The 22601-nt window shown below is 41.3% G+C and overlaps 1 long non-coding RNA gene across 1 annotated transcript; it reads right to left on the bottom strand.

The window, feature by feature from the left end:
• Nucleotides 1–931: 931 nt before the first annotated feature.
• Nucleotides 932–22375, bottom strand: LOC114067138. Its single transcript, XR_003573330.1, has 5 exons — nt 22272–22375; nt 18561–18648; nt 16873–16968; nt 5189–5473; nt 932–1079 (listed from the first exon to the last, which is right to left on the bottom strand). It is a non-coding gene; the product is annotated as an uncharacterized LOC114067138 (long non-coding RNA).
• Nucleotides 22376–22601: the final 226 nt, after the last annotated feature.

The following is a 22601-nucleotide window of genomic DNA, read 5'->3' as shown; positions in this document are numbered from 1 at the left end:
AGCGAAATAATGACAGCAGGAATAATGGAAACAAGTGTTCCTTCAGGGTCAGCAGTTAACCAGTTCCTATGATGGTGCCAAGGATATGCTGCTATTTTAGGCACTGTCTTTCAGAAGAGCTGTAATTTTCTTATGGCTACTTATCTGTCTCCTGTTACTATCAGTGTTAACCCTACTGGCTCACTTCAATTCTTCCTTGTAACTTCAGTCCAGTTATATTTAATTCCTACAAAAGATTGAACGGGATGTGCATTTAGTGAACTGTTGTATAATGGTGCTATGCATTGTTTAATATAAAATACATCTCAATTCTACATAAGTGAACCATAACATGAAGAAATGCAACACTGGTAATAACTTTATAGTTTAAATTAACCTTTATCTGTGAATTCTACAATACACCTTTGCTTCTTTTAAATTTGAAATGAAATTACTAAATAAAGTTTACATATATTCACTTATGTAGGCAATAAAGGGTATTTCAAATTGCCATAAGTTATGGATAACATATGTGTCATATTTCATGTCCTAATTTTTAAGGAAAGTTTTTTTTAACTGCTCAGAACAGACGTTAAGAGAGCAACTGTTGTTATCCCACTTTGCCTCAAAACAAAACTTCTAGACTTGATTATATGGCAACATATCATAGTGTAAAGTTTTATCCCTGAATAAAATTACTTTTTAAATCAAGAGAAGCTACAGGAAGATGATTATATATACATACATCTATACAACATTTTAAATTCATTCATTCTAGGGGACAGTGAGGAATGAAAAATGATGGGATACAGTTAATTTTTCAGTTCCACCTCAGTAACCCTGCAAAGACACACCAGGGAGGTCACAGTAAAGCTTACCTCGATATTTTTGTTAAATATCAATCAACCATCCCCCTCCACGCTGATGAAGAGCACGGCTACCACGGCAGCAAGGCAGGCTCTGGCTGTGTGACCACTGTGAGCTCAGGACCCGGATTTGTGGATGCCACTGGCATGCTGAGGCTCTGCTCCACAATGACACCACAGCTTGGAATCCAGCTTTGCACTGAGGGGGAGATAAAAATTATCACTGTCACAGCCCTGGAAACGACATATCCACGTGTCTCATTTATACAAACACTTGGTACATTAGTAGGAATTGCGTTGATGGCTCCAGCTCAACCATCTGGCTCTGCCAAAGGGCTGCAGGAAGGGGTCACTGGGACCCTGACTATCACAACACAGCCTTTGGGGCTTGTCCAGGAAGATCTTCCTGCGGTTTTTAGAACAAACAACTTCCAAATCCCTTTATTCATGCAGGATAAATTCTCACTGGTATTTCATTAATTCATGCCTAAGAGCATTAATATCTCCTCTCAGTGTATTATGTCATCATTAATCTCAGCCGCTCCCCATCAAAGCTCCTGGCCTGGGAACAGCTCCCACCACGGTGCAGCCTGAGTGCTTGGAGATGCTCCTGCAGAGCACACGAGCTTTCCTAACTCGAACTCAGCAGCAAGGAGGCTTTAAAGGACCATGCCATGCAATGCACCGTGCTGCAGTCATCCCTCAGGATCCCAGGGGCAAAAATTGCACTCACCATAGGGAGTTTCATAAAGAAAATTCTTCTACAGCACAGCCTGTGACCTGAGCCATTTCTTCCCTGGGTGTGCACCCCCTTTTGTACTTTGGAGTGGGAGCCCTGGCACAGTGTGGGCTCTGCACTGCCAAAGAGTTCAACGTTTAGACAGCACAAAACCATCACTGAGCCCCAAAACAACACTGCTCGTTGTTAAAAGCTCTGATTCCCAAAGAGAAGGCAGCAGGTTAGTACCTGTATGGGCTTTTCTAATGGAGCAGCAGGATCTCTGCAGATAGCATTGAACAGCTATCTGGAATAACTGTTCCAGCCCTCTTGCAGCATAAGAATTGTTTTAAAATAACATAATGCTTTTGAACATTCGGCCTCCATGATTGCTTAACAGAGTAATTCCCAAAGGTTAATGAGGTTTTCATGAAAATAATTCATTTTAATTCTCTTTAAATATACCTCTTTGCTGCCTTTTTTTTTTTTTTTGCATTAGCAATATAAATAGAAGCTTCTTAGCTTGTATTCTTCACACCACTCATTGTTTAAAATACTTCCCATTTGAATCTTATTACTTTTCTTTCTAAACAAACCCTTGTTTTCAACCTCCTCCATCTCTCTAATCATTTAGTTGCCAGTCTCCAGAATTACTTTTCATCAGTATGGTTTAAGAGATAGGGCAAGAACAAAATTATGGGTGAATTGCCCATGTTGATTTATGGATGGGAGTTGTACTTTCTATTCTGTGCTCCTGCTGGCCCCCATGGTCTCACATCATGTTTTGTTTTCACAGGATCCCTTCACAACACACTATTCCACTAGGCTGATCAGAGTAAACAGTGACCTAAATAGTTATGGTTAATTTAAAGCCCTGCAAAGCCTACAAATACTTCCAATTATTCCCTTGAACGTGTGCCCAACCTTGCATTTGTCAGCATTGCACTTCATCTGCATCACACTGCCCATTTATTCCCTTTGTTAACCCAGGTCAGTCACAATCTTCCCTAGTTCTGATTAACTGAGGTAATTCTCTGTGAACAGCAAACAGTGCCACCTCTCTGATGGCACCCTCATCCCCATTTTCAGATTGCACCAGCTGAGTGGAGAGTTGGGGCACTACACCATTAGCCTTTTGCCTTGCTCCAAAACTTGGACATTTAATCCTGCTCTACCTCTTAGTTTCTAATGCACAACTACTTCAGCTCTCACTTCTTTAAAACTCGTTTGCCTTAATGGCTTCTTAGTGGGGATATTTTCATAAGGACTTTTTAATTTTTAAATCCAAATAAATTACATCAACCATTCCCTCCCGTCTCAACAGCTGCACGATTGACTTAATTTTAGTATGTCAGAGAGGCACAATTTCCTTGCCCCAAGCAGTTACATCTCTTTTGGCAACGTTTTCCCTGCACTTGGTGCTTAAATGTGGATCACGAGTGCTGCACTCCTCAGCATCACTGAAGGGATCTGCTCCACAGCCAGTCTTACAAGTTTTAAAAATATCTGCAGAAACAATTTTTGTCCTGTATTTAAAAGATTACAGTCCTGAATGAGTACTAAAAGCAAGCAGAAGTATCAATACAAGTGGCAGCCACACATAAAGGCTAACTAGCAGCTACAGACAAAACTGCTCCCACAAAGGGCTGTGCAATTTGCTGAGGACCTTTCATGGTCCAGTTCATGGGCAGCACACAGAAGCTGCTCTTCATGCAGATGCAGAAAGCACAAGAAGCTAAATTCGGAATAGTCTGACATCTAAAGTAAGCAGGTGGCTGCTGCAGGGGAGTTCCTTCCAGGTCTCAGAAAAAGTTTGATGCAGATGAGCCAGCACTTAGGAGATTACTTGGTCCCCCCATGTCAAGATAAGAACATGTTACAGGCTGCTTATAGTTACAAGTTCTAATTAGGTCAACTCGATTATTGTTCCGTGGTTTGATAGATTCTGTGTTTAAAGTGATTTCAAATACTAATTTTTAGACCTTTTCTGTGAACTAGTAAATCAAGTGCAATTTATTCATGAAATTATTCTTTTCTTTCTTAATGCTTCTTCCCCCTGGCTTGTAACTTTAATTAGAACCTGCTATCTGTTCACACTGGTAATGGTAACAGTTGTCACTAGAGTACAGACGTGTAGATTAATCTCATATTGCTACTCTGACATTAAAACCCAACAATCTTGCTGGCTATGCATCTGCGAATACCATCCATTAATGCTTCGTTTCACTGCCACCCTGGGCTCCAGACTCCAAACACTAACAATCTGATTATTTTTTAACCACCCAATAATGCGTTTTCAAAAGACAAGAAACTGTACAAAAAAATAGCTTCACTTGAAGATAAATATCTGCCTGAAAAGGTTATCCAGCCCATCCAGATTTCCTTGTTATTACCACAGGTTTTCCCAAGGCAGTATTGTTTCTTGAATAATTATTGATCTAAGCAATAGTGTGCTAAAGCAGTCTGATTCACTCATTAAACATACACACAGAAAAGCACTTTTGGTTGCCCTGGTAAAAACAAACAATTCCTTTCTGCCCACTCCTCAACCCTTCCCTAAAATATGATTACATTGAATATTTTTCTGAAATACTGAAAGATTGTCACAACCCTTCCAGTGCAGTTATGAGTCAGTCCACAAGCAGGAGTTCTGCCGGAACAGGGAGTGGCAGAGCATGCAGGATATGCCCAAATCAGTGTTTGCCTCAATTTATGCCAATACAAAATTAGCATATTTTGATTGAGGTCTGTGAGATTATTCCAGTCCTGCACCAGTTCACAGGAGCAGAGTAAGGTTTGCTGTCTGGCACCACCTCTTTCCTGCCATTCCTCTCTGTTGCTCACCCCCTCTGTTTTATTACCTTATCACAGAGCCAGTGCTGTTCCACATCCACGCACTCCTTCTTGTAGCACCACTGCTAAATTTAATGCTCACTACTTAATCAATTTTCTCTCAACAGGTAAGGAATAATTGAACAGTTGGGGGGTGGGGAATGACAAGATTGAGTGTGTTGTTTCCTCGTAGGAAACAAGATCAACTCACCCATTTATGTTTATGCATAATTCAATTTATTCCATTAGCCAAATGACCCTAACAGTAAAGAAATCCATGCCAACCCATCCAGTTGGTGGAAAACAACAGGCACCCTGTACTCCAAGCCCAGCACTGGGCCACAATAAATACCATTTTCAACCAGAGGGAAAGTGAAGAGAGCAGAATACAGGGACTTTTGCACCATATTTCTCTGGTGCCATGTTTTGTTGTGCCCTCAGCAGCAGATTGCTGTTCATAACAGTAAAGCCCACAGTGAAGCCCTGGCCACAATTAAATCAATGGCAAAAGTTTTTTGCTGACTTCAGTGAGACTGTGACTTCTCTTCTGAATCATCAAGAGAATCTTTCCGTATTTCAGTCTGCTGATGCTTATACTCGGGCACTGGAAATTAAAAATAAAGGCAAAAACCACCTCAGTATTATTTCCAGCCATGGAAAAATGCCTTGTTTCTCTTTACTATGTGTAACCTTGTTCTGGATGCAGCACCCCCAGTAAGTGCTGTTTCTCAACAGAGAGCATTCACTGGTTTTCACCCACTAGATCAATACCTGTCTAAAAGTATTTACTCACCAAAAGGGCTGTGATCCTTTTCTTTGTCACCCTTGAACTTCTGTTTTGCTCTTGAATTTTTTTGCTTTTTGACACAGGTTCTTCTTTTATTTTCTGGCTCTTGCTAGCCTCTAATAGGGTGTTTTTCAGTTCTTTGCTCTTCTTTGCTCTGACATTTATTATAGAGTATACATCATAGCTTTTCCACTTGCCTAATCAGAGGGTTGGTCCAGCACTGAAATTGCAGCTGTTTTAAAATGCTACCTATAAACACACACTTTATCTTCAGTTCCTGTTCACAGCAGCCTAAAGGAGACAAGAGGATGATGATCAAAGCAGGAAATGGAAAAGACTGATGGCAGTCTTGTTTTATAGAAACAGAAGAAGAATAGAAGGGCAAGCAAGACATCCAGGTAATCCACTCTCTATTGGAATAAGGCAGAAGTTATTGTATCATACTTCTGTGAATGTATTCAACCCAACAACCTATATTCTGACTAGCAAAGACTAAAGTGATGAAAGAAGCTGGAATAAAAGGATATTAAATAAGCCCTGGATAGTTGACTGCAATATTCACAGCCTTTGGAATCCTTTATCTTTCCTGCAATTGGCCACTGACACACCATTTGTCTTTAGAGGAGCTTGTGCTTTTCGTCCAGCTGTCTGAAAAACAGATAAACCACGTTCACAGTCAGCAGAGACTCAAAACCTGTATTCCCAAAGCAGTATCTGGAGCAAAAAAGCAGCCCCAGAGCAGCTGAAAGCTTTTACAGAGATGGAGATGCAACAGGAAAATTAAGGCAGTCACCCTGTTGACATCTCGGGGTTGATGTCCCTGCTTGGAATCAGCTGGGAAGGATTAGGAGCAGATGCCTCATCCCCAGGAAGGATGAGCCCATTACAGCAGCCCTGGGTGCCCAGAACACACTGGCAGTGACCCCCTGCTGGGCCCTGGCATGAAATGACCATCAGAATGCCTGGTTTGGGAATGGGTCTCACAAGAGATGTTTCTTTTATCTGTGTAACATGGATCCCATCTGAGAACTCACCTGCTACAGCTTATTCAAAGAAGGGTGACAGTGTCTGATTTCACATTCCAGACAGCATAATCGTCACCCATGCTCTGACCTCACTTCTCCTCATGCTAATGTGCTTCCAGAGGCTACTAACCTCTGTTCTGCTGCACAGAGGCAGCAGCATTTACAGCCCAGATTTTGACATGAGACACATATGAATTCAGAATAAAACTGAAGGGAATCTTTGTCAATGCAGCTGAAAGAATATGATTTTTTTTTTTCCAAAGGGTATCATTTTAGCATATCTTGACATAAAATGGGAACCTTGACAGTGCTCTCTTACATAACAAATTGTATTAATAAATTCACTTTCCCAGATTTCTGGTGGCAGTTACCTATTTCAGCCTTAGCAACTATTCATATTGATATAATTACAAAGAGTACATGGTGCACAACGTATGATCAGAAGCACACAATATACCTGAAGTGTAAAAATGCTCCAACAATAAAGCTAGAATAAAAGTATTATTTAGTTGTTGGCACAACTGGTGCATTTATAGTTGCATCCAAATAGCTCTGACTCTGAAATGAATGCCTGTGCATAATTTTTTCAATGTGGTGCATACTGTTTTTCATTTATTAAGCCACAGGTTAAAGCCAGAGAAAGGAATATTTTGAACTACAGATATGTTATAGCTTCTACTGTTTCCTGTGGTTTTTTACTGGAGGGGTGTGTAAAGGGGATAATGAAAACCTTTTACCTTGGCATGTCAGACACGTGATGAACAACTGCACAGAAACAAAAGACAACACCTTCCCAAGCAAATCCCTGTATTTTCTGCTCAAAGTCTACTGAAAGATTAGATAAATTGATATATAAAATCTGAAATGTCATCAGTTTTTTTTCTTCCATCATCTTTCTAGACTCCAAAGACAACTGCAGTCAATGAGCATATGGCTTTTGATTTGGACAGGTATTAGGTCACCATTCTGCTGCTGCTACTTCAGACTCTTTGTGCTCTGATTTGCTGCTCTGATGTTGCACCTCCCCTAGAAATGTGGACTGCAAACTTTCTGGCAAGTGACTGCATCTTCCTCTGCAGGAACAGAAAGGACAATAGGTGTTGACAAGCTCAACACAAGCAGTGATGTGCCAGCGTTTGCACTCCCTGTCTGACACTCCAGCAGCACAGCCTGGACAGCCTCAGTGTCTGCTCCAGTCTGAGCAACAGGGAAAGTTCGCCAAGTCGATGACTTTGCCAAAAAGAGCCAACAGCTGGGGTCTCCCAGAACTGCCAGAAGGTTAAATGACACTGGAGCAGTGTGGGGAATCAAGAATACTGTCACTGCACAGTGCTGTAAGAGCAGAGCACAGGCACAGCACCATTTCATACAGCTCTGGGTCTCTGTCCTTGTCTACCACAGCTGCTCTCTTTCCCAGTTTTCTCTTTCATTCCAGAGCCAGGAGCACACCCAGGCAAGTGTCACCAGCCAGGAACAGACCCCTGGTTTGTGCTGTTCCCTCCCTGAGCTCGTGCAGTACCGGTGCCCAATGCAAGACAGTGACTGGAAGCACATAGTGCCACTTGCAGCCTGGCAGCTGTGGAGACCCTTCTCTAGCAGCATGATGACTGCAGCTGGCCTTGCACTGGCCTGCTTTAAAAGAGAACAGCAGTGAGAACAGTGTCAGATCAGGCCCTTCACTCTACTGCTGTAGAAATTAGTACTGAAGTCAATCCAAGTTCTACCAATGCATCTTTGCTTAAAACTTGGTTTGCCACCACTTGCCTGCCACAAGCCATCACACCCCCTGCCTTCCTCAAAAAATGTTAAATTAATTCATGTAAGATCTGGTAAGATTGGCTTTGGATTTAAAGATAGCTCAACCAGTTTGTTCACCCAAAACCTGAACAAAAAAAACCAATGCAGAATCTATCCACAGACCACTAAGAGACTAAACTGCAGTCCTGCAGGGCTTAGGACTGCATTATTAATAGTATTCTGTAGGTTACCAGCTGATTTGTCCATATTATTTCAAGGTGACTGCATTTTTATGTAGCATATGCCTAACACCATGGGTATGATTACTGCTACCATGTAATGCCACTTTTCATGGGTAATTAATTGATAAATGACAGCCAGCTCCTTCTTAGCTGCTACATAAGTCTGTTATTAACACATTGAATTCAATAAAGAGTGGGACAGTCCAAATCCCAGTGAAGGACAGAGAATCAGGGTGTTCAGTCTCATCCCCTGACTTTCACTCTCTCTTACAGTGGGTCACCCACACCCAGGAGAAAACCAGAACTAAAACCAACACAAGCCATTCCTTTCCCAGAGGAACTTCAAATTAACACGAGGAAAGGAAAACCATCTCCGAGGCCTATCCCTTCAGGTTATTCACTGCAACATGTTATATGGGGAAAGTGAACGCTCTGAACACAACGGGAGCCCTGGAAAATAAAAATGCACCAAAGGGAAGCAGGAAGACAGCAGAGTAACAAAAACCACCCAAGATGAAACAGAAACAAAAACTCTAAAAAAACCCCAAACAACAACCAACAAAAACAAACACCAGACACTGAAGCATGCTGACTAAGGAGGGTGAGAATTCTGATGATGCAGTAAAAAAAGCACAAGTATTTGTCTAGTGAGAGATTTAATCAAGAAGACAAAATGGCACCGAAGGAAGGATCTGAAATAGATCCTCCTTCTGTAGCGTGATGAACAAAGACTTGGTGGAAATCTTTCTTGTAACTGCTTTGGTGTATTTTAAAGCCAACCAATCCTGCCAATTTTCTAATAAAAATAATCCAATGACATCAGTATTAGAAAAGCTCCTTTTTACTTTTATGAGTCCAAATTCAAGTTTGAAAAGGGGTGCCTAAAAACATTTGTTATATTGATGCTGTTGAGAAGAGGTTTCACAGCAGCTGCATAAAACCAATGCAAAATGAAGTTATAAAATTAACATATGCATTTCTGAAGTGTGTTAGAGTTATACTGACAATGCTCACTACAAGTCATGTCCTTCCCTGGAAAACCTTTAAAGAAAGTCTTCCCTAAACCGTCATTCCATACCTAAAAAAAATAATACAAAGCTTGTCTAAACGTTCCTTATTATAAAATAAACTGAATTTACCTTCTGACAGAGGCATCTCCAAGAGGAATCTATCTGAGTTTTTGGTAGAATGCCAAAATGAAAGAGCTACATTTTAAAAGGTGTCTTTAGGTAGCCAGAAAGCTTTAAAGAATTTACTGCAATGAAAAGCTCTTGGCCAAATTCTTGACTGAGTCTTTATTACAGTCCTGCTACAATATTGTGGCATTATTGATTAGAAATTATTGTAACTTGACTCAGATTTAGGAATACAGTCAGGCAGCTATCTAATATCAACCTTGTGGAGCTCTTAACTGATTGTTTCAATATCAAATAAATAAATGATAACTGAGGCAAGGAATTTCAATTAATCTCACTTTTTTTTTTTTTTTCTTTTCTGTACCAGCACTTCTTTGATGAAAAAATGTCAAAGTTTTGGAATTCCTGTTCAGAACAGAATGAAAACAGATTAGCTCCAATTGTGTTTTCAATTCTGATCTCGAATTTGAAGTCTTGTTTTACCTGTCTTTATTGAGATATCAGTCAGACCCTCTTCTCATACACGTCTTCAGGCTTGTGGGGAGGTTCAAAGTCACAGTTATTCTGCTGTATTAACCCCCAGAATACAGATAAATTTACTGTGTACCTACTGCTGCAGCTCAGAAGTGAAGATGTCTGGGAGTACACAGCTCTCGTATACCAGAAGAATCTCCCTCAAGACTTCTGTTTTAAATACTTTTCCAGGATGATGAGACAGATGCTTTCACTAATGATTATTTTGTTTAACTGTTCATGGTCTCTTCCCTGGAGCAATTTGTCTGAAGGGAGGCTTGGCCAAGCGAGTCTCGTGTCCCAGGCTGTAGATGAGAGGCTGGGGGGCTCAGTCCTTTTCCAGGGAGGATGGACCAGCACAAGCACCCACAGCAAACTGGGGACGAGCTCTCTGGGGCGAGTTTGGTTTTAAAGCTTTTGAAGATTTCTAAACAGCTGCTTCCAGCAGGCCCTTTGCAGGCTCTGGCTCCAGGAGCAGCTGGGAGAAAGGCACGGCTCAGATCCACACTCAGAGGGCAAATCTCCAGGGCTGCCTAACGATGGGGGAGATTTCCCTGCCCCTGGAAGGCACCAGGAGCAGCCAAGCAATAAACAACGAGAGCAGTTCTGAGTTAAACAGCGGGGTCTGGTGCCATGTTAGACACTGAGCGAAGACATCTGCCCAGAGAGCATCCCAGCTGGGACTTCATTCTAAGAGACACAGCAACTGCTATTACATGTCTAATTCCTTTAACCAGAGTACAGAAATCTACAGTGTTTCCAGATTTCTTAGTTGAGGCCACGATCCTTAAAACATCGTGCAGTATTTAATATTCATCACTGCAAAATGATATGCAAAGATAAGGACTTGCACTGCTGCTGATTTGAAGACATTAGTAAAATATGTAACAGTGCTTGTGAACCTCATAATTTTCAGAAAATCCGAAAGGCTTTCATTCATTTAACCTCATCTTAGAACATCTTGCCTCTCAGATATTTTCCTGTTAGATACACACAACCTTATGAAGAGGTTTAGCAGAAAAAAGTGAGATATTACAACCTTTGCTATTTTATATTCAAATACATTATCCTTCTACCAACCAAGGAGATAATGGTAAAAATCCTTTTATGTTTGTATTTAATTCTGTGGTTTTAATGGGAAACATTGTGAATTGTGAGCCTTCATCTCCGTTTCAACCCCATCTGCATTCTTAAAAGCATAAAATAGTTACCACCCAAGAGCTATACCCCAACACACCATCCCATAGGAATGCTGTCAAATCTAACAAAACATATTACAGTTCAGTGTCAAAGCTAAATACAACAAGTAAATACACATCTCATACCTCTTTTAAAGTCCCAGCCTTTATTCTCAAAACACCAGTGGCTTTTTCAATGTCCATATCTGCAGACTGTCACTTGCAATAGGTCTGGTACAACAGAAGTGGAAGCCTATAGAAGGGTGATGGGAAGGTGGAAGAAGTGGTACAAAAGGAACAATTACTTTCTGAAGCCACAAGTAGAAAGGGAAGATGAGTGTTTGAGAGTAACTCAAAATCTTATCATTTACCTGCTCAAAAAAGACCCAGATCATTCCAGTCTCATAATAAACCTTTTCATCCACAGAGTTTGGGGATGAGAAATAATCCTCAATGAATGCCCTTGCCTGCACTTCTGGAGTTCAGGAGCAGCCTGGGAGGAAAACAGACACTGCTCCTCTCCTTGCAAGCTGCATCCTCCTAAGTTTGTCTGCTTTTCCACACAGACTCAGGTTACTTTGAAGTGTCATCTGAGTCCTCCTCAACCAAAAGCAAGCATTGGAAGGTACAGTTTTCTATTCCAATCACCCTCTCTAAAAGTAAGGGATTTAGAAGATGATGGCAGGACCTCCGTGCTGCTCTGGAGCTTCTGCAAACCACGCCATGGCAACTCCTGCTGCTGCCAGGAGAGCAAGCTGCAAACACTGGGCTGGACTCCAGCCTTGTTCTTCATCAGGAAGCAGAGGGGGGTCCTCTGGGAAAGATTAGGTGTGCTATTGCCACCCTCCAACATATTTAGGAACAATAGGAAAGAAGACAGACTTTAATTTGCTGATATCTTGAGAGTCTCAGTTTTCATTTTTACCTTTCTCTTCTATCCTAATTTTATCCATTACAGTGTGGGAAAAATTTTAACACCAATCTTGGGCTGCAAAACAAATCCCAGGTCAGAAGTATTGATTACTTGGCATTCACTGCAGACAGTGTCAAATAGGTGAAGGAGATGAAAACCTATCTTGAAAACACAGTTACGAAGGTTATTTAAACTAAAATAAAACCCTGAAATGTCAAAGACAACTGTGAGAGAAGGGGTTGGATTGTATTCAACACTGCATTGCCACAGGACTTCTTGAACCTGTGTCAAATGCTAGACATAAATTTACCTTCAGCTGCAATTGAAGATTCGTTTTTTCCAGATAACACTGCAGGCAGACAAAAGCAGATCTGTCAATTTTACAGGTGGTAGGAACTAAAAAATCATGGCCATTGAGGAGCCAGGAGGCTGGACTTCAGCCTTCAGGGAGATTTTTCAGCAGGGATGCTCCTGTTCTGAAGGAATGTGTCAGTGCCACAATCATTCTGTGATATGAACTATGCTGTGTTTTACATGACACCTTCAGAAAGATATCAAAACACATCTGCTTTATCTTTTACTGAGTTCTGAGGGATTATCAGAGGTACCTATGCCCACTGTATATATCTATATATATTAATAGATTTAAATATATAATACATATGTATACATGACTTTAGGATTTACCTCTTTCTTTCTTTCTTTCTTTCTTTCTTTTTTTTTTTTTTTTTTCGCCAGGAAGGAAGGAAAACTATTACAGCAGCAGAAGGAAACTTTCCAACCAACCAGTTTGGGTCCAAAAATTAGGGTGAGAATCCATTTCATAACAGTGGAACACTAATTCTTATCCACAAGAGGCCACACAGCAGTGCCCAAGAGGTGATGTTCATCCCATGCTCACAGTGGACACAAGTGTAATTCAATGCAATTAAGTGAAATTCAGTGGCACACAAAGCACATACAGGCTGCTGACACAGGACTAACATGTACTCTGCTCATAAAACAAAAGCTTGCTGCTGAGCAATGAAGAAAGCGAAGGAAGAAAATACAGCAAAGACCAGAAATGAGGAGACTTCTAATTAATATGGTGGTTTATTAGCAATTTCACTTTAAGATACCACCTCAGTAGTCTCCAGAGTCAAGGCTTCTGCTTTCACTACTGAGCTGCTGTTTGGATGAGTGTTTGTTAGTGTTTCCAATTTCATCCTGCCCAAAACAGAAGCTACCACGGTTGGCAGAACTGAAAACACAAATTAAAACTTTGAAAAATTACGTTAGTGGAAAATATTCACTCATAAACACCACAGCTTTGGTTTGAGTCAGGTTTCCTTTACAGTCTCAGTTTAATCTTTTGTAATCCTGGATTTTCCATTCTCTGTACTTATTCCTAAGGGTTGCAGACCTGAAGGAGCTGAGATGATGATTAACATAACTGTACCACTTCCCAGGGTAAGGATATCCTGCACCCTGCATTTCCATGAATAACAGCTGCCTTGGAATTAAACAGCTAATTGCTGGGAGCTGCACAGTCACACCACTGGGCACTCAGATGGACCGATGAGGAGCAGAACTGTCTGTCAAAGGCCCACTCTGCAGACACTGTGCTATTGCTTATACCAGCACTGTCTTTGCTAACTTTGTACAGCATCACTCTGCAGCACAATTATATTTGTGTGATGATGAGATGGCATAAAGGTCAAGGGTTTGCTGCTGATCAGATTTAGAGGTCAGCACCAGGCTCCGCTGTGGCTGACTTTGCACAGTCAGTCTAATGAGGCTGCTTTACCTTCAGAGCATTTTTGGAAGCAACAGAAATGCAATCTAACGAAATAACTGACACACAAAGAGGTGGTAAAGGGCTGATGCAGCATAAATGACCACCTAGGTCTGGAAGACCTCTTCATGTCTTCCTAGGCTCGAAGCAAGCTGCACATACGTTAAGTCATTCATATAAGAAAATCAAAGATCTTGAATGTACTGTTGTATAAAAACAAAATAAAAATATCTACATCAAGGGGATCACCAGGAACTCAGCAGAAGTTGCTGCTTTCATCCCATTTTAGCATTTCTAGAACAGGCCACTGGATCCCAGCTCAGTCTCTCTTTGAGCTTACCAGGAGCTGGGAAACCCAATCTCCCCTGCCTTGAGGATCATAACAGCCCTTCCACTCTTCAAAGGCCATATCCTCAGGAAGACAGAGCTGTACCTTTGAGAGTAAGAGCAGCTAAGGTCTCTACACAGGCTGTGAGATCAATGGGACCAGTGAGACACTGATGCAGGATTTTGCTGTTGTAAAAACAGCTGCCTCTGGCTTCCAATCCGAACTGTGGCATCCCAGCTGCTACACCTGATTTCAGGACTAAACTCTGCATTGAACTGCTGCCTCATATACAGCCAGCAAAGATCAGAGAGCAAATAAAAACTTACACGTCCAGCAGCTGTACTAACATGGTTCCTATTAACTTCTCTCCCCTCTGCCCCCCAAAAGCCTTCTAACTCCTGGTTTCCTCTCAGCCTGTAGTGAATTGTGCTGACACAGGTAAAGAGGCAAATAGCAGCGACCATTTGCTCTCTTGCATTGATTCTGCCACAGAGAAGCACAAACAAAGCCTTCAAAAGGCCTGATCCAACCTCTGTCTGGAAAGCCAACCCCATTCTCACTAAGCACATAAGTAACACATGTCTAAAGAAAGGTCAAACATCTGTGGGTAAGATGTACATAATCCTACACAAACCCACCAATTCATCATCCGCCAGCAGATAATATAGATATTTTACTATTAAGGATTTAATTTCTCAGTTCAGCCAGGAACTGGCATTAGTTACTCCAGGCAGCCTGGTGGGGGAGGGCATTGTTAAGGCAGCAGCAGAAGCTGTGTGAGCTTAAACTCCTTCAGTAAATCTCCATACAAAGCCACACATCCTGAGTGCCGGGGGAGGGCAGCTCTGATGGAGAGCATCTGCTTTGGGAGCAGCTGGAACACAATGAACCCTTTAAAGTGAAAACCCAAGTATGGCCAAGTGCACTGCTCAGATCAAGCCCACATGCTACTACTGTTAGTAGATATGTTCCATGGAAAATGAAAATTAAACTGAGCAGTCTGGCAGGGGGGAAATCTTGTCAAAATTTCTTACTCGTGTGCAATGAAGAAAATGAATTTGAACATGGGAGGAGAAAACAAATCAGAAAGTGATTTAATGGTCCTACTGGATGGTCCAAATCCTCAAAGTCTCCAAGGTGGCAAACATTTAGCATTCCACCACTCCAAAAAATCACTTTCTTGGACTAAAGACCCTGGGTCACTAGTTATTAGAAAGCTGCAAGGAAAGGATGGCATTGCAGTAGTCTGGGTGCTGGGGAAAAAAAAAAAATCTTCCTGTCACATGGAGGCCAGAAGCAGCCACACACAAAAAAAGGAAATGGAATTGGGTGAGATACAGGCCCGCAGAAACAACCAAATGCTGGTTTTATCTGTGCTTAGGTCATATGTTTTGGTTGTGCTGTCAGGAGACGTGCTGTAGCCAGGCTTTATAATGTATTTTTCTCAGCTTTCCTTGTATCATAAGAACAATAGCAACAATCACGAGAACAACCAGAAAAGACTCAGAAAACATGGCACTGGGGCAGCAGAACGAGGTGTCATACAAAATAAATAAGGACCAGTGAGCCAGAACACATCAATAATGTAGGGCAGCAGGAATGTCTAGCAGAGAGGCTGTGCAAGGCTCCTGCAATTAAGAAAAGAAAATCCTCTGACTTGGTGGCGTGTCTCCTGAGATGCATATCCCATGGCTACAATTAAAAATCTTGTTTGGGTTGCTCAGCCCTTTCTGCACACATACCCTGAGCTTTTCAAGTATTTGTTTTTTAAGGTGAAAGGAAGAGGTCACGATGGTAAAAGAGGTCAGGTCTAGAACTGAACTGAACTGGAAGTTGCTGCTGGCAAATTTCACTTAACTTTTTATTCTGAACTAACTTGACTGTTTAAAAAAAAAAAAAAAAGACAGAATAGTTTTCTTTCAAGGCCAGATTCATAATGGCTTTTCCCTTCTGTTTATCAGTAGACTTAATTTTAGTAACTTGATTTAATTAAAATCAGTCCACATATCTTTTAGGTTTAACACCTTCAGATGTTGAGAACACAGATGCACATCCAGTGACTAGGAGGGCTCTCATGATGGAGCCTTAAAGCTCTCACAGCTACTTACAGTCATGCCCTGCTTTTTCCAACAATATCCACAACCTCTGCAAGACCATCATAAGGAAGTGAGAAGCCACAGGCCACCATTTGGTGAAAAATAGCAATATACTTTTGGTTTTCTCTCTCTACTGCTCAGTGACCTGCAGCAATGTGTGTAAAACTACACCTCTGACACACTGCTCTGTGTTTCCTACTGCCTTCCACGTAATTCTACACAAACTGCTTGAATGGATGAATTTAGTTATACCTGCAGTTGGTATAAATCAACACAGCTTCAACAGAGCTAATGGAACTATACTGATTTATCCCAGCATACATTTTAATTTAAAAAAAGTTTACTGAGTCACAATTTGATGCAGAGGCATTGTTGATTTTTTTTCCCTTTCTGCAAATTTTCTTCCCTTCTGTAACGTAACAGCAGAAAGTTCCCATGAGAAATGTAAAGTGGCATGGGCACACCAAGAAAAGGTATCTGATGTTCACAGGAGATGCATGATAGTGCTGATCATGTTCATTTTATAAACTGCTTTTCTAATCCCTCCATATTTCTGTATTCCATCAACCAAACCAACATCATTAATATTACTTAGGCTTCGAGAGGTGTAGATTTCCAGAGGCCATGGATCTCCTACGAGAGTTTATTTTACAAAAAGTCTCCTCTTCTCTTTTCCATTATTCCCAAAACCAAAACAAATCAGGTTGGTTATGGCTTTCCATCATATAAATATGAACAGAAGATACACCTGTCATTGGTCTGGGGGTGTCTGGCCTTCCACTGCTCCCCTTCCCACAGCATTTGAATGTACTGCACTAAGCACTTCTCAGGTTTTTTCTCAGCTCTTGCAAGACAGCATTTCATGACCCAATGATTTTTTAAAAGGAATTGAAAAAGTAAGAAGTCTGAATAGTTTGAGAATAAATTAGTCCGACATGAAATGAGCTCTTATTCACCAATACTTACAAATAGCTTAAGCAAAGATAAAATAACGTGTATCGTAATTAATATTTTAATTTGCTAAGAAAAGCTAAATAGTGATTAAAGCCCCTCCTGTCCCCCTTCCTCTGATAATAATGAACTAGGCAGTTTCAAGAGAAGCAGAGCAGCCAGGAGCTTAATGTCCTTGATTAAGAACATGTTTCCATGGTGGCTATTATGTTCCTCTTTAAAAGAGGAAAACAAAACCAAGTCTTATTTCCTTTCAGAACTACAGGGTTTCTTCTGTCTTCATAAGACAGACAACAAGAAAATGTTTAGGGATAATTAAAGGCAATTAGGCTCATCAAGGCTCATTTCTGGTCTAGCTCCACTTCTCTTCCCTACAATGAGTACTAATTGCTGCTTCAACATACCAAGTAGCATGGATTACTTTTTTTATTTTTTTTTTTTTTTTGTACTTCCACAACAAGACTATTTGGTCATTACCAGCTTTGACAGTGAGAATAAGTGACTCCTGATTAGCTTTTTGTTTGCTTTTTAAAGATTTATACTGCGTCCTGTTGAATCTGATAATAGAGAATAACAAATTAGCGCTGTGTACTACCTTCTGCTGCAGGATCTCAAAGTTCTTTTCAAACATTAATGAATTAATTCTCCACACTGTTTAGTTGTGTATAATAGGTATCATCATCATAATTTTGTGGACTACTGAACACACACAAAGAGGTTGGGTAGCACATTTAGTGTCACAGTCAACATGTTATGATGTTGGTCTCCTGCTCATACACAGTGGAAATATTGGCTTGTTTGCCATAAACATGTGTAACTTCTGTTGCATCTGGTTTTGATTCATTGACAGTCAGGTAATTTAAGGTATTCAAATGCTTAAACTTCAAAGAGAGGTTTCCAGAGGGAAATTAATAAAAGGCAGATATCCAGAACTATATAAAGAAATACTCAAGTGCTTCTATATTAAGCGTTGCAGGAGAGGATATTGGGGAGTTCAGTCACTGGAAGCAGAAAAGGTTCATTACCACAGCTCTGAGATCATGAATTGCTGACAGCACAGTCATGACTGCTCAACTCCCACAGACCCCTCAGGTAAAACTGCAATCCCCCGACCCACCCCAACAGCTCCACAGCCTTGGAAGCAGCTGCTGACACACACACACTGCATTTAACCACCAGAAAGTGGCTTTCTTTAATGGTTCAAAGTCCAGAACAGCCAAAGAAGAAACCTGGAATTATCACAGGATATTCCCAGTTGGAAGGGACCCACAAGGATCATCACACACGTGACTTTATGATTTTGGGTATGCTTCAAGGATTTTGAACATTATGGAACATAAATCAACATTAATCAACAACACCTCCTCCCTCACTCAGAAATGGCAAAGATTGCTTGCATGTACAGCACATAATAGACTGCAGCTGATACAGTAATTTCACTTCTTTGTACACAGCAATTTGTTCACATATCACACATCCCAGTACCTGTGAATGAAACAGGTGCCAAATCCCCACCAAAGTCCAGTCTGGATCCACAAATTGGGCAACTGCTTGATCTTCTCATCTTCTAGACCTCTCTAGTAAACACAAGCAATAGATTAGGCTTCTCCCAGACCAGGAGCGCTCATTCCTCACACGTAAAACCTGGACACAATTCCCTGCCTGGAAGGGACTTCGGCTCACATGTCCAACCTTCCACTCTCCCATTTACAAAGTCTTGGGGGGGAGGAAAAGAGTTACTTAACTCTTGCTGAAAGTGTTTTGTTTTGTTAAATATTTCATAATTAAAAATAAGAGTGCAGCAACTCCTCGAGCAATATCTTTGCCGCTTGAAAACCGCCTGCAGTGCCATCTGGCCCCGTGAGGGAGGCTGGCACATCTTTTAGAGGTAAGAGAAGGGCCCAGCTCTTCAAGGAGGATGAGGAGAGAAGTGCACCCAGTCTGGCACATGCTGGCTGACTGCTCTGGCCACACAAACACTGTGCAACACACACCACGGTGCCAGCCTCCAGTCCACTGTGCCGAGGTTTGGGATCCCAGCATTTCAAAGACATGACAACACACCTCACTTCAGGCAGCTTCAATGGCACAGTAATTTACTCTATCACCTGTCTTTGTGTCTTTGAAACCCCCCCCCCCAATAGCAGGATCGTGCTGCTGCTTTGCTGTCTTTCACAAACACTATTCACAACAATTCTGCAGCTTTGAAGTGTTTCCAATCCTCCTCTGCTCCCCCCTAACTAGAGACACAGCATTAGTACTGACATTAGTTTAGCTACACCTACTTATGGTTTCTCTAGGGTCTTGAACAACAACAAAGGAAACAATACGGACACCAGGTGTTCTGCAAGCCTTTTAGCTGGTACCTTAATGCTCATATGGAAATGGATTGTATGCAGTTTAAACAGACATGGCATTACCGCTTCCTGTGGTGAATTTCGTCACGTTAAAGGGTTTATTTGGTGCAGAAAAGCATGCATTACAACAGACACAGTGCAGAGAAGCAGTTGGGCTGGAAGTTTCAAGCAGTAAGCTGTGCTTTTGTACCACAAAAAAAGTGAGGCTGAGAGCTGCAGTCTCTGGTTCTAAGCACAGCTGTTCATCAGTCTTTGCTCAAGGTAAATAAGAAAGACCATGAAAAATGTCTTGGCTGTGATCAGACCATTTCTCTCTTAATAATAAAAATGAATGATCTGCACAACCTTTACTGGTTCAACCAAACCCAAGTAATAATTAAGTTGCTTAAATCAGAATGAATTCTCTACCCACTTACCTCCTAGACCTCGGTGTACCTTCGTTCTTCCGGACAGTTATATCTCCCCAAAGACATTAATACAACTTCAAATGGTCTTTTTCTGAGAAAAATGGCACAAATCTTGCTTTGCGAGTTTGCATATGAGAGTGTAGTATATTTACAACTCTCAATAAGATGTACTTTAGGATGAAAGCAGAATGATTTTCTTTTTCTCCAGTGAACTTCAGTGTATTACACAGGTACTGTGAAAGCAAGAAGAACCCACTTGGATTTTCTTAATAAAAGGAGTATGATTTAATAAAAGAATATGACACATCTTGGCCAGAGATGAGTAAAAGACTGCTTGCCCCACTTCAGTAACAGAAATCCTTCCCTCAGTTCTCAAAAGCTGCTCCCGTTCTCAGCCCATGCTCTTCCACACCAGTATTGTCCCAGTGAAGATAAAGGGTTGGCCACGTGGTGCACTGTGTTCTTTTGGTTCCACATCATTTATAACCAGGAATTCCTGCTGCTTTTGCTCCAAGGCTCCCTGAACAGCACAGGGTGAAAGGCTCTGTGCAATCTCCCCTGTGCCAAACCCTCCCAAGGTTCTGCCCCGCTGGAGAGCAGGGCACAGGCAGAGCTGGGCAGCAGGGCAGGGTTATTCTGACACTGGGGTGCCCTGCACAAGCTGCTGAGCTCTGGCCAGCCCACCCACTGCTTTCCACTGGTTTTTCTAGTAGAAGGTTTATGTTCACTGATGATGACAACTTGAGGTCTCCTTTCACTATTCTAACTGCCACATAACTGTAATTCTCTTGGGACAAATAATCAGGAATCCTATTATTTTCTCCTCTCCAGAAATTCATTTAAGGCCCAGGTATTTTTATGTTTTTATATCCCCAGCCTTTCAGCCCATGTATCACACCTCCAGCAAAGCAGTCAGCATTACCCCCCAGCTGACTGTAAACATCGTGGCATTTTATTCTATCACCTTGACATGGGCTCCCTATGGCAGTTTATGAGGAGGCACTTTCAAGACTTACATCACCTAATCTAGTACTCCAAACATTCCTCCCTTCCCTTGCCTTTCCTAAGTGTCCAGATCAGTGTTGCTCATCCTGCTGTGTCTGTGGGTGTTGCTGCAGGCAGGAGTCCATGGCTCTCACACCCTGCCCAACACACAGAGAATTCCAGGACAATTTGGACTGTACACGCTTGGTATTATTCTCAAAAAAAACCCCAAACCAAAACCACTTTATAGTCTGCTTCCCAAAACAATTCCCTACGTGAACATGACCTCAGTACTTATGATGAAATGTATTTTTTACACCTCTCCAAAAACCTCAGAAATGGACCAGGACTATATTGCCCTGCTGTAATTAAGGGTAGGCATCCATCTTTTATTTAAAATGAATAGGGATTTTAGAATAAAGGCTACAGGACATCTGGTGCCTATCACAGAAATCCCCCATACTGGGAGACAAAGCACATACTGATCTATCACTGGAAGGAGGCAGCACAAAAAAGGCAAAAATTATAATACCTGGGGGAAAAAGTGCTTCAGATTTTTGCTTCTAGCTCTCGAGTACCTCCATTTTTTATAATATGTTTTACCACACATTTTTTACCTTACAAATTAATATATTCTAGGGACGCAGAAGGTGGGTACAATATGAGTAGATACACGGCAATACAGCAGGAGTGATTTACAGCAGGTAATGCCTGTGAAACAAACTGGCACCTAACCTATAGTATCTATATTTTTATCTGCTTGAAGGAGATAACATTGTTTGTGAAGTACATCACATTTGTTATCTTGCTATGACACAGATCTCCCTTGAAATGTCTCGCTCTTGTATCACCTGTGAATGGACGGAAGAAATGGAAGAACTTAGCACGAGAGCTCTGCTCCTCACACACACAGCTTCCATTTGACTTCACCTAGTGAAACAACTCTACTATTTACAGAAATAGTTCTCGAAGAGATCCCTAGCATTTTATTTTTAATTTGTCCTTGATTAGAATCCAGATTACGCTCCATGATCGTAATGTTGATTGTTCAAGCCACTCATATGATTTCAACTGCAATTATTACTCCATCACATATGAGTAATTACTCCTGAGTGGGAGCAATGGCTGCAAGCATTTCCTTTAACCCTGGAACTTTTCAGAGACCCTTCTAGCCTCAGTTACATGCTGAACTTCCATTCTGCCTCTCCTGTTCTTCCTTGACAGTTTTACTCTTGCTGTTGTTGTTACTGAGTGGACTGGCTTCAGGATACGTTTGGGAACATTAACACCACAACATGGAGAAGGTGATGAAAGTTGTTAAAACATAAATTCTGTTATGTAAATATTTTTCCCCATTTTAATATAATGCCAGTAAAGGGAAAAAAAGGCCCAGAAATACCAAATTTAATACCAATAAAATAAAATTAACAGAAAGCAGCTGGAAGGACTTATGAATTTAGATTTTCTTCCAGTTTGCTTTGTGATTTTAATTTTTTCTTTAAAGATGGAGCTATCAGTCAAAAATTTGAAGTGACTATCCATGGAAAGCAGGAATGGAAAAAGAAAACACGAGAAAAGGTGAGGGAAGACTTGAGACCTCATGAAGGTACCACAGAAGAAAGCAACCCTCTGCATTTCAGTGAGCTGAACGTGCCAGAGGCCAGCTCTTTCAGTTTGTTTGTTTGGCTTTTTAAACAAACAAAGAAGGCCAATGCTACCCAGGGCTGTGTTTGGCCAGCAGGTCAAGGGGATCTTCCATTGCCATTCCCTTTCTTGGC

The sequence above is a fragment of the Empidonax traillii genome, unplaced genomic scaffold, assembly GCF_003031625.1.
Source record: "Empidonax traillii isolate 1590-97213 ecotype Southwest subspecies unplaced genomic scaffold, ASM303162v1 scaffold868:size279580, whole genome shotgun sequence".
NCBI lineage: Eukaryota > Metazoa > Chordata > Aves > Passeriformes > Tyrannidae > Empidonax > Empidonax traillii.
Note: the sequence above shows the minus strand (reverse complement) of the source record. Positions and strands in the feature narration are given on the sequence as shown.